Source organism: Eulemur rufifrons, chromosome 2 (genome assembly GCF_041146395.1).
Source record: "Eulemur rufifrons isolate Redbay chromosome 2, OSU_ERuf_1, whole genome shotgun sequence".
Lineage (NCBI taxonomy): Eukaryota > Metazoa > Chordata > Mammalia > Primates > Lemuridae > Eulemur > Eulemur rufifrons.
The window spans coordinates 4,524,703-4,538,246 of NC_090984.1; the positions used below are offsets into that span (position 1 = coordinate 4,524,703).

A 13,544-nucleotide genomic window follows, 5' to 3' on the forward strand; every position below is an offset into this window, starting at 1 on the left:
CTGCAATACCCTGGGTTGACTTGTCTTCATCCTTTTGGCTAAGCTTAGAGGCCACTCCTTCCAAGCAGTCTTCCCTGACCCTCCACCCCCATGCTGGGCTCCTCTGATCTTCCTCCATCACAGCAAGATCTCCATGTGCTGTCTCCACCTGGTATGACTCTGTCTCCACCGTCACCCTGTGAGCACCTCCTTATCCATGGCTGGGTCCCAGTATACTTCCCAGGAGGTGCTTACTCCACAAATGCTTTCTGGACAAGGTAAAACAACGCTCAGATCAACGAGCTGCTCTTCCTCTCCCGGGGCAGACCCCTTCATCCCACCTGCCTCCTCACCTGCTTGGGGTCCTGCTGTGGCTTTGCTCTGTCCCTTGAGCCTCCATGGTGAACACCACACTGGCACTGGGCTCGACCTCTCCGGGGGGCCCAAGGCAGCTTGACAAAGGTGGCAGCAATGGGGTCCCTGAGAAGCATCTCCAGATGACACCACCACTGAGGGGGGTCCCAGGGGCCAAGCCAGAATCCACTGACTCCCGGACCCACTGGAGAGATACCAGCAAGACATGAGTGAGTTCCTGGGCATGAGACCTCACTAGGACCCGGGGGACTGTGAGTCTCTGAGACGCCCTCACCCAGTGACCTAGATTGGCCCACAGAGCACTATCTCCATCCTATTCTCCCCCGAGTGAATTTACCTCCCTGAGCCTCAGTTTCCTCACCTGTGAAATAGGGGTGTGGATCTCAACCTTGGGATGACACAAATGGTGCCTGGTCCACCGTAAGCATTGAAGACATATTTATTAATAAATAGCATGCTCATTGTTTATAACATATATAATACATAACACTATTTATTTATTTATTTAATTTGATAAAAGAGACGGGGTCTTGCTCTTGCTCAGGCTGGTCTTGAACTCCTGAGCTCCAGCGATCCGCTCGCCTCGGCCTCCCAGAGTGCTAGGATTACAGGCGTGAGCCACCGTGCCCGGCCTATTTATTATAATAATATATACTATAATGGTATTCTGTCATGACAATATGTTGTTTATTAAACTATAAAAATAAAGCAATAAAACATGCCGTAAATAAGTGAATAATAATGACCACACTAATGGCTGGCGTTTCTTTTTTTTTTTTTTTTTTGAGACAGAGTGTTGCTCTGTTGTCCGGGCTAGAGTGCCGTGGTGTCAGCCTCGCTCACAGCAACCTCAAACTCCTGGGCTCAAGTGATCCTCCTGCCTCAGCCTCCCGAGTAGCTGGGACTACAGGCATGTGCCACCATGCCCGGCTAATTTTTTCTATATATTTTTAGTTGTCCAGATAATTTCTTTCTATTTTTAGTAGAGATGGGGTCTCACTCTTGCTCGGGCTGGTCTTGAACTCCTGAGCTCAAACGATCCACCCGCCTCGGCCTCCTGGAGTGCTAGGATTACAGGCGTGAGCCACCACGCCCGGCCTAATGGCTAGCATTTCCTGCACACCCCTCCGTGTAAATCTGCTCTAGGAATCCCCCATGGGTTGGCTCGTGTGGACGCCAGGAAGCCACTCACTGCCATTATCTCCATTTAACAAGGGGAGAAAGGAAGGCTCGTAAGTTAAGTAAGCCAAGGCTGCCGTTGGTAAACAAATGCAGTTGGTAAACAAATGCGATTCTGAATTCTGAGCTTCGGTGCCTCCTCTCCTGAAGGAAGGGTTGAACTGTGGAATTAAGTGAGTGGCGTTGGCAAGCAGACGCTGGGTCCACGCTGAAGACATCTAAAGAACAAACGGAATTGGTTGAAGCGATGAGTCGGGAGTGTGAGCTCTCCAGCACAGCAGATCGGGGTTCATGCCAAGCTGCATGGTGGAGAGCAAGTGGGCCTCAGTTTCCCCATCTGTGAACTGGAGATGAAAGGGGTACCGATTCCTCCGGGGCTGCAGATGATAAAACAATGGGACCTACGTGCACCAACCACAGGCTGGGAGCTGTCCACGGTGCTGATCCCAGGACGGGGCCGCAAAACTGGAACTCATAGCCTTGTGGGGGGGGGGGCGAGAGTGGGAGGGGCCAGAGGAGACAAATGGGCAGGTGGGGGAGTGGGACTCAGAGGGGTGGCTCAGCCTTCTCCTGCCCTGCCCCTGAGCCTCACAAATTATTCTGTCGCCACCATCAGACTGAACATTCAAATGGGGAAACTGAGGCCCAGGACCACCCAGGGCAAGGGTGAAGGGCAGGAAGAAGGTGAGGAGAGTGGACATCCACTGAGCCTCTCTTGTGTGCAGGGCACATGGCATAGCTAGTTTCCTTGCCTGTGAGGTGGGTCTTCCTACTTCTGTGTCACAGAGAGAAAATGACTCGCTGGGGCTCACTGCTTGGTGCTGGGCCCCTGATCTCTTTGCTCAGATCTGATCCTTCTAGGACCCAGCCTGCCTGACTGTTCCTCTCATTCGAGCAGGACCGTCCCCACCCTCTCCCAGGGCCACCCGAATCCTAATGCAGAAATCTAAGTGCTCTACAGAGGCCTCCCCCGGGAGAGTGTGTGGGGAAGGCATGGGGCGGGGTGTGTGGGGACAGCGGGCCCCTCCCAGAATGGGAGGCTCACTGGGATGTCACCTGCCCATTTTCTGCTTGGGGAAACAGATTTCCAGATGGGAGAACTCCTTGCCTACATTCATGTTTGTTCATTTACTCATTCAACAAACACCAAAGAAGTTTTTATGTAGTGTTAGAAAGAACATAAAACTATATAAAGGCCTGGAGAGTGACTGGGGGTGGATAATGTTGCTGAGCATAGTAAGGGACATTTCTGAGGAGATGACTTTGATCAAACACCTGAAAGAGGAGAAGGAGCTAGCCAGGGGAGAGCCAGAGGAACAGCATACCAGGCAGCAGGAACAGCACATGCAAAGGCCCTGAGGTGGAACCAAGTTGGCGGGTTTAAAGAACAGTGGGGAGGCCAGGGCACAGGCAGGTGAGTTACTCAGGGATTGGGTGAGGAGTTGGAATTTGATTCTGGGAGAGTGTTGAGAGGTTTCGAGTGATGTGATCTGTTTTGTGATTGTAAGACACCACCTGTGTGTGGCTGCCTCAGGGAGACAGAACTGTCCACAGTGGAGCAGAGGCTTGGGCAGCATCAGGGTGAGTCGAGGACCAGGGTGGGGCCCGTGGGTGGATTTGGGACATATTTTGGAGGCGAGAGATGGATCACAGCCACCAAGTGCAAGGGAGGGAGAATTCAAGTGTAAACAGTGGTTACTATGCTTGACTAGTTTCCCAGAAAGCTAGCAGTCACAGGGGCACCTGGGCGGGCGGGGCCACCATTACCTGGAGGGGAAAACTGGCAGGAAGCATTAAGCTTTGGGTGGGTCCCAATTTGGTTTGCGCATCATGTGACTCCCGGGGGAATCGGTGGAAGCATCTGTATGTCTGGGTCTGGATTATGGGGGTGTAGCTGCCCTGGAAGTAAAACAATCCAGACAGGCGCTGAGGGGGACAGTCGACAGCACCCGCCAGGGGGTCAGGTGAGGGGGTGCTTACGAGAGCCCTGACTCCGCCGTCCAGAGTGGGCCAGAGATGGGGGATCCAAGGTGGGTGTGGGGGTTAGGGGTGGGGGCTCAGTGTGGGGGCTGGGGGCTCTCCAGGCCTCTCAGCTGCGGCACTCATCCATCTGACACCCCGGCGTAATTGCTGTCCTCATTGAGGGGCTAGAATGGGGACGGCAGGCCTGGCTGGGGGGCCCTGGGTAAGGAAGGGCCCTGCGGGAGGCTGGTAGTTTCACTTTCATTTGTCCACTGTCACTGGAGCCTGCAGTGTGCTGGCCTTGGCTGCTACCCCAAGTCCTGCCTCTAAGACAAACCCTAAATATATCTCTTGCCTGTTCCCAACCCTCGCTAACCCTAGACCAAAATCCACACTCTTCACCGTGGCCCCTGAGGTCCAGTGTATCCCAGCCCCTGCCCACTGCTGGCTGTCACCTCCCTCCATCTCCCCTCGATCACCCTGCCAGCCTCTTTGCTGCTCCTTATACCTGCCCCAGGGCCTTTGCACCTGCTGTGCCCTCTGCCAGAAGCACCCTTCCCCCAGCTGTCCACGATGGCTTGTTTGTATCCAAATATCACCTCTCCAGAGCAGCCCTTCCCGCCCAGCCCGGGCAGCCTCACCAACACTCACCCACTGCCACCTTTTATCTTTTACTGATTTAACATCTGTCTCTCCACCGATGAGCCCCGGGAGGGCAGGGCCTGTCATTTCATCTCTGACCCCTGCACCCAGCACAGCCCGGCACACAGTAGGCGCCCCACACGCATTCGCAGGTGGGATGACTGACGCTGTAGGCTCAGCATAGGAGAGGGCACCAGGGGTCCCCGAGTTAGAGAGGAGGAATGGGGGGAGGGGCGAGAGCCGGCTCTGGGCGGGAGGAGCACCGTCGGGAGCTCAGACACAGACGAGGTCCAAGCTCAAGTGCTGCTTGGCCTCTCTCTGGGGGAGGGTTAGGTTCTCTGTCCCTCAGTTTCCTAATCTGTCAGCGGGGCACAGCCTTCTCGTTCTCCTCTTCCTGCAGATGGCTGGGCTGTGGATAAATGGGTCCACCCGTGTGGAACCTCACCTGTCCGAGGGGACCTGCCGGCTCTTCCCGAGATCCCTCCTTCCACACAATTTGAGCTCTTTTTAACACATGCAAATGCTGAGTCCCAGGGGGGTGACCAGCTGTCACTCAGGCATTGGTGACTGGCCCAGCATTCAAATCCAGCCCCCACTGGGGGTTTCTCCTGCCTCAGTTTCCCAGAATGGGGGCATTGGCTGTGCCGTGATGGTATGGCCTCACATCCTCCCTGCCACGTGCTGGGGACAGCCAGGTCCCCTTGCTTTGAGCAGTTAAACCTTGTGTCCAGGCTCAAGGGGTCTCCTGATCCCAAAAGCAGTGGCCACAGCTGTGGGCTAGGCACATGGATCAGGTCCCCAACTCCCTGGTGGCCGCTCTGGGCCTCAGTTTCCCGCGTAAGCTGGTCCCCAGGCAGCTCTGGGGCTATTTGTTTGTTTTTTGTTTTGAGACAGAATCTCACTCTGTCACCTGGGCTAGAGTGAGTGCCGTGGCGTCAGCCTAGCTCACAGCAACCTCCAGCTCCTGGGCACAAGCGATCCTCCTGCCTCAGCCTCCCGAGTAGCTGGGACTACAGGCGCCACCACCACGCCTGGCTAATTTTTCTACTTTAGTAGAGATGGGGTCTCGCTCTTGCCCAGGCTGGTCTCGAACTCCTGACCTCAAGGGATCCTCCGGCCTCGGCCTCCCAGAGTGCTGGGATTACAGGCGGAGCCACCATGCCCGGCCAGCTCTGGGTGTTTCCGAGTAGGGGATACTAGCTAGGACGCCCTCTGCCACGGCCTGGGTCACCGCCCACCCCACACTCACCTCGCTCAGCAGGAAGCAGAGTGCCGTCCCGCTGCGTCTCCTGCTGCAAGTGTCTCTGGACCTGGAGAGACACCCGGTCCCCAGCTACACCCCTGTGGGACACTCTCTCGGCAGGGGCTCACTCCCACACTCTGCACCCTGCCCTGGAGACCAGGGACATTCAATCAAGGAGGCCTGGACCACACCGCGGGTGCCAGTGTGGGACGCCCACCCGGGCCTCTGTAGGGGCCCCCATCCAGGGACAGCCGCCCGCCTGCCATGTTCACTCCCTGAGGCCAAAGCGCCTCCCTACAGGCTGCCAGGTTCGGCCACCTGGGCCTGCAGGACTTTTGGGAAGGAGTCCCCTGGCCCCAGGCCCCCTGGGGAAATCCCTGCTGCTCCCAGAGCAGCTCTGAGGGTTTCAGGAGGATAGTGAGACCCCAGCCCCCTGCCTGAGGTCCCCTGAAACTCACATCAGCTTACTCTCTGAGGCCCGGGAAGGCCTGGCGCTCGCTGCTACCGCTGAGTCCTGTGACCTCCCGGGCAGCGGGGGAGGGGCCGACGGGACCTGCCCGCGGGGGTAGCCCAGGAAACCCCTCAGTGGAGCCCCTTAACTGTCCGAGCACCAGGCTCGGGACAAGGCCCGAGGTTGGGGGCAGAATGGCCGGGAAGGCGTGAGGGTGAGAGGGAGGGTGGCCAGGAGTGTGACGGTGTGGGGGAGGGGCGGTGGGGAGGGCAGAGGAAGGAGGGGAGAGGAGGCGGGGCTGTCTGGGACGTGTGTCGTGAAGCAGAGCCCATGGGATGCGGCCCTCATGGGGGGGCCCAGGGGGGCTCCCGAAAGGCTGCCCACTGTGCTGTGCTGCCCCCGCAGATCAACGACCCTCTCTGGTCAAACATCCCCCATCCGCAAGCCGTCGGGGCTGGAGCTGCAGCCAGATCTGGGGCCCCCCAGGAGGGATGGCTGAGGTAGAGGTGGGTGGGTGGGGAGGGGCTGTGACCAGGGAAAGGGGGCTCATGTGTCACTGTTGCTTCCAGTGCTGCCGCAGGTTAACGTTTCACCCCTGCTGCTGCCGCCCAGGAGGCCCCACCACCCCCCTCCCCCCACAACGATCATCAAAGCATGGCCCAGCTTGGAGGAGGCTTTGGCCCCAATGTGCCAGGTGACCTTGAACCCACAGCCTCTCTGAGTGCCCATGTCACAGCTGGGTACAGCCAGCCTCGAGGGGGCGGCCCCAGGCTGCAGTCAGGAGATGGCTTGGGGACTCAGCCCAGGCCAAGGCATGTGGCAGAGACCCAGCACAGAGCCCCTCTGCTAGAGGAGCCTGGACAGTCCCGGAAGTGTGGTGGGCACAGTGGACAGGGAGAGAGTGGGGGCCCGGGCTCGGCCCCTGGGACGCAGGACTCAGATGACGACTCCGTTTCCTGCACACTTCGGGTGACTTTCTCCCCCGGGCCTTTGCACAGGCCGTGCCTGCTTCCTAGAAGCCTCTCCCCTGCTCCATGGAGCCGACCTGTCTGCCCAGAGACCTGCAGGAAGATCAACTGGGCCACGTGTGTGAGCTGCAAATTCCCTCCGGGCGCCACCACCTCTGGGATAAAACCAGCACCCCTCCCCCAGCCTGCGCCACCCTTCCTCACCTGCTCATCTATTTTTTTTTTTTTTTTTTGAGACAGGGTCTTGATCTGTCACCCAGGCTGGAGTGTAGTGGTGTCACCATAGCTCACTGCAGCCTCCGACTCCTGGGCTCGGGCGATCCTCCTGCCTCAGCGTCCTAAATGGCAGAGACTACAGGTGCGCACCACCACGCTCGGCTAATTTTTAAATAATTTTATAGAGACAGGGTCTTGCTATGTTGTTCAAGCTGGTCTCAAACTCCTGGCCTCAAGTGATCCTCCTGCCTCAGCCTCCCAAGTAGCTGGGACTAGAGGCGCACACCACAAAATTGGGCTAATTTTTCTCTTTTTTTGTAGAGACAGGGTCTCAGTATTGCCCGGGCTTTTCTCAAACTCCTGGGCTCAAGTGATCCTCCCACCTCAGTCTCCCAGACTGCTGGGATTACAAGCATGAGCCACCTCACCTGTCCCCAAGTATGTACTTTAATCCCAGTTTTATTTTATAGACATAGTAACACATAAACACACACTGATGGACACATCACATAAAGTAAAATCATATAAATGCTAACAGTGGTTATTTGGGGGGTCATTTCTATATACTTTATTTTCCAAACTTTTGGTGATAACAAAGATTTTTTTTTTTTTTTTTTTTGAGACAGAGTCTCACTCTGTTGCCCAGGCTAGAGTGAGTGCTGTGGCGTCAGCCTAGCTCACAGCAACCTCAAACTCCTGGGCTCAAGCGATCCTCCTGTCTCAGCCTCCCGAGTAGCTGGGACTACAGGCATGCGCCACTATGCCCGGCTAATTTTTTTCTGTATATATTTTTAGCTGTCCATATAATTTCTTTCTATTTTTAGTAGAGATGGGGTCTCGCTCTTGCTCAGGCTGGTCTCGAACTCCTGAGCTCAAACGATCCACCCACCTCGGCCTCCCAGAGTGCTAGGATTACAGGCGTGAGCCACCGCGCCCGGCCACAAAGAAGATTTTTATAATTGATTTTGAAATCAATCAATACTTCTTTACTATTTCAGCCTGCCCTGTCCAATAAAAATATAATGCAAGTCACATATGACTTTAAATATTTCATTAGCCACCTAAAACAAGGTAAAAAGGAACAGGTGAAATCAATTTAATAATATATTTTATTGAACCCAATCGGCCCAAGTATTATCGCTTCAACATGGAGTCAATATAAAAATTCCTACGGAGATAGTTTATATGATTTTTATTATACTAGGTCTTTGAAATCCAGTCTGTGGGAACAGCCCCATTGCCAGCGTTCAGTAGCCACACCTGGCCAGGTGCTCCCATTCTGGATGGCGCAGTTGGCAAGCGCCAGTATTACCGCCAACAACCACCAATTACTAACGTAATACAATAATTAAAAAATACTAATTATTTGGTGCTTACTATGTGCCGGGTGTTTTGCCGTCATTATCTTATGAGGAAGATGAGAAAATGAGGCTCAAAATGGTGAAGTGACATGACCAAAGTCACTCGGCTCTCAAGAAACTCTACTGAGAGTTAAACACAGATTGTTCCGCCTGGCTTTAGTTACTAAGCTCTTACCCACAATGCTATTGTGTATATCCCTTCATAACGCCATCAAATTATAGGGTGTGATTTACATAAGGGAATAACGCAATGGAATATACATTGTTTTCAGATGCACATGGAACATTTACCAAGAGAGACCATAAAACAAGTCTCAATAAATTTGAAAGGATTCACATCATGCAAATGGAATTCAACTAGAAAAAAGATAATGGAACATTACCTGGGAACCCCTCAAATATTTGGAAACTAATAGCACACTTCTAAATAGCCCGTGGATCAAAGACGAAATCAAAAGTGAAATGTCAACGAAAACACAACATATCAAAATTTGTGGTATGTAGGTAAAGCAGTACTTTGAGGGAAATTTGTAGCACTGAATGACTATATTAAAAAAGATGAAAGATCTCAAATCTTAGGGTCAGAAAGAACTATCAGGAAGCCAACTACAAAGTGTGAAACCTCTTACAGCACTCTTTCAAGTGGTTGTGTACGCCTGCCTACAGTCCCCTGTGCATATAAGGGAACCCCTCCTTATAGAAACAGCTTATTCCTGTCTTTGAAGGCTCTGGTCTCGGTTTTCCTTTACAAACAGGGCAGGTGTTTGTTGCCTTTGAGCCAGATGCCGAATATACAACCTTGTTTGCTTCCTCCACGTGAAGGCTCCAGATCTGACGTTCAGTGGGAGTTTTTGAGCCTCCAGCCCAAATGGTGAATTTCTCCTGGCCGGAGAGTAAATTCCACAAGCACAGCGTGTGGTCCTTCAAAGCAGAGATGGCGAGGGTCCCACTGGCAAACACTTTCACACACCTCACCTCTCCTGCAGCGGGCCAGCGTGGGAGAGAGTGTATTAGCTGGGAACATTTTGACCATGCAGCTACCAAAAAGCATGTTGGCTTGGAAATACCTTGGTTTACCAAAGAAAAGATGGATGGATTTGAACATATCCAAGTTGGAAATAATGGAATGTGGCAAAGTAAAATTAAGAGTGCAACAACTCGTTGGGATTCAATCAGTTGCCCCACATGTTGAATTTGTAATAAATAAAAATAACTGAATTTTATGAAGATTTAGCATCCAGGAAATGTCTAAAATTAATAAATGTTTAAAAAGGGTAAAATTCTGGAAAAATTATAGGACGTCTCTTATAATTTTTACTTCCTAAGACAAACATAAAATTTGGAAGACATAAAGGGGAAAAACTGACCAAATGGATTACATAAAAATGTAAAACTTCAGGATGATAAAATGTAGTTGAAAGGCCCATGACAGATTGGGGGGAAATACTTGCAACATGTAACAGACAAATGGAGACTATCCTTAATAAACAAAAATTCTCACAAATAAGAAAAATGCAAATAACCTCTTTAGTAATTAGACAAAGGAGAGAAACAGGAAGTTTACAGAAATAGTACAACTGGAGAGTGAGTGTTTGAAAATAATACTCAGCTTCACTGGTAATCACAAAAAGGCAAAATGAAACACCAATGCACTATATTATTGCCCACCATAGTGGCAAAAATCTTAAAGACTGATCACTTGAATGCTGGCAAAGATACAAAAAAAATCAGTTACTTTATTACCTTGCTGATGGGAGTATAAGTTGATAAAACTTTTTAAAGGATAATTTGGTAACATTTAGTAAAAGTTAAAATGTGCCTTCTCCTAATTTTGAATAATGTTCTACACTGTAGTTATGCAAGATGTTGCCATCGGGGGAAGGTGAATAAAGGATCCACAGGACCTTCCTGTACTATTTTAGCAACTTCTTGTGAGTCTCGAATTACTTCAAAATAAAAAGCTAAGAAAAAGGGGAAAAAAAGGAAAATTACGCATATGGTTTGACTCAGAAATCCCATTTCTAGGAATGTATCTTACTGTTACTTCTAACAGCAAAGTGTATAAAGATGTAGAAGGATTTAAATTGTAGCATTGTTTGTATCAATAAAAAATTATCCTGGTGTGGTGGCTCACACCTATAGTCCCTACTCTGGAGACTGAGGTGGGAGGATCCCCTGAGACCAGCAGTTTGATATCAGCCTGGGCAACACAGCAAGATCCCATCTCTAAAATTAATAATATAATACTAATAAGACCAAAAAATTACAAACAACCAAACTGTCTATGCAAAAGGAGTTGGTTTAACAATATACTGCATCCATAAAAAGAATATTATGCAGACGTTAAAAATAATGATATATACATTGACCCAACCATAATTATTATTGTTATAACAGTCAATATTTACTGAACTTTTTCTATAGGCCATGCATATTTGTAAGTGGTTTACATGCATTAATCTCCTTTAATCCCCTTAACTCTATGAAGTACTATTTATTTATTTATTTTTAGAGACAGAGTCTCACTCTGTCACCCCGGCTTGAGTGCAGTGGCATGATCACAGTTTACTGTACCCTTGAACTCCTGGGCTCAAGTCATCCTCCTGCCTCAGCCTCTCGAGTAGCTGGGACCGTAGGCGTGCACCATGACGCCCAGCTAATTTTTTTGAATTATTTGTAGAGATGGGATCTTACTATGTTGGCCAAGGTGGTCTCAACCTCCTGGCCTCAGTGATCCTCCCACTTCGGCCTCCCAAATTGCTGGGATTACAGGCTATGAAGTACTGTTATTGTTACTGCTCTTTTATTCAGCTTTCTTATGAATATATATTTCTTCTACATTTTTTGGCTATTAAAAACAGTGCTCATTGGATATTTTAATACATGTGTACGTGTATAAAAGTTTCCCTTTATCCTTTCTCCACTAGGGTTCTGTGAGAATTAAATCCTACTGCTCAGGCATCCATTATGCGCAATGAATTGATTCTTTGCTGTGCATCTAGAATGGAGCTAGCTACTGAGAAGGTAGTTGCTCAAATTATTTTCTGTAGGACTGAGTTTTTACACAGAACTCCAATTTAGAAAGACTATACAAATAAGTGAAAGAGGAAGTTGCAAAAAAGTATACAGAATATAATACTTCTAATGAAAATTTTAATAGCACACCAATTGTATGCACTGTTTTTCAATAAACATCTATGTAGTAAAAAAACAATTTTTTTTCTCATTAATGTTATAACTAAACAATGTTGAATGAAATTATGTTATCCGATGTTATTTAAACTGTATGTTGTTTTATTTCGAGTCAGAGTTTCCAAGAACCTATCAATGACGTTAAGTGAGGACCTACTGTATATGTATATATGAGATATGGAAAGAGGTAAGATATTTGATGTTAATTGAAAAAAATACAAGTTGCAAAAGCTCATATGAATACATATTTTATATATATATATTTTTAATCTGAAGAAATATAAACTAAACACCCCCTAAGGGAAGTGAGAACAACAGGCTGGTAAATGTGTAACACCTGGCTCTCTACGAGGGGTGCTTTGCGGGGATGCGTAGTGTTTGCCGGTTTCCATGGTGTAAATATTCTCACGGTGGTTGATTTCAAGCCACCAACGTGGTATCATTGAATGTGCAGTTGGGAAGAGACACCCAGCAGCACACACACTCTCTCCTCCACATGGATACTACAGCCAAGTGCACACAGAATGGTAAAGTGTGACAAAGTAATTAGAAAGTGATGCATTTTGAGTACTTATTACCTTCTTTCAATATAGCGTATTAACTGTAAGTTTTTATCATTTACTGTTTAATGATGGTGGTGTTTGACACCCGCCTCACGAGACTCCTGAAAATTCCACAATCATCTCTTCTGAGCCAGTATAATCCAGTTCTAGCATGCCACCGTGAGACAGGACACTTTCACTTTCCATATTACACATATCTATGAGGTTTTGGGGGTCTTTTTTTTTTTTTTTCAAAAAATCGATTACTGAGTTTTTCTGATTATAAATAATAAGAGTTTGTTGAATTTAAAAAATATAAATCAAGATCACCATTGGAAAATAGGGCTGGCTCATGAACAGATTGTTTACACAAAAAGAAATATAAGTCTTGAACAGAACTATGGGAAAATAGTGATTCTGATGATAGTAAAACGAAGGGAATCTGATTTGATAGATATTAATACGTTATCAGTATCTACGCCACCCCCACCCCAAGGAAAAAAAGGTAAAATGAATATGTTTAATGCTGGCAGCTTTTGGATTGGGGAATGTTTTAATCTGCTGCAGACTGCTCAGAAAGCAGTAAGATAACACTTCTTAAAACCCACAGAAATGTTCACACCCTCCCATTCAAGATTCCCACTCATTGGAAATATTCAATGGAAAGAAAAAATATTGATCACAGTAAAAAGAGATTGGGCCGGGCACAGTGGCTCACACCTGTAAACCTAGCACTCTGGGAGGCCAAGATGGGAGGATGGCTTGAGGTCAGGAGTTCGAGACCAGCCTGGGTAGTATCGAGACCCCCGTCTCTACTGAAAGTAGAAAAATTAGACGGGCGTGGTGGCACCTATAGTCCCAGCTACTCAGGAGTCTGAGGCAGCATTGCCTGAGCCCAGGAGTTTGAGGTTGCTGTGAGCTAGGCTGATGATGCCACTGCATTCCAGCCTGGGGGATGGAGTGAGACTCTGTCTTTAAAAAAAATTGATGGTTCATAACAGTATTATTTATAATAGCTCAAAACTGGAAACAATGTAAATATCCACCCATAGACTGATGAATGGATAAACAAACTATGGTTCATTTAGACAATAGAATACTACTCAGCAATGAAAAGTAACAAATTGTTGATACACGCAACAATATGGATGAATTCCAACACATTATGGTAAGTGAAAGAAGCCAAATACAATAACAACATATCCCGCGATTCCATTTATATGAAATGTCCAGAACAAGCAGATCCATAGAGACAGAAAGCAGATCGTAGCTGCCAGGGCCTGGGGCTGGGGATTAACCCAGAGGGGCAAGAGGAGTCTTCTTGGGGTGAGACAGATGTTCCAAACCTGGATGGTGGTGATTGCACAACTCAGTAAATTTACTAAAAAATTATTGAATTGTACTTTTACAACAGGCAAATTATGGTACATAAAT

At 48.7% G+C, this 13,544-nt stretch overlaps 1 pseudogene; it reads right to left on the reverse strand.

The window, feature by feature from the left end:
* Positions 1-230: 230 nt before the first annotated feature.
* The window catches only part of LOC138388242 (NACHT domain- and WD repeat-containing protein 1-like), a 30,654-nt pseudogene continuing 17,340 nt past the window's right edge, over positions 231-13,544 (reverse strand).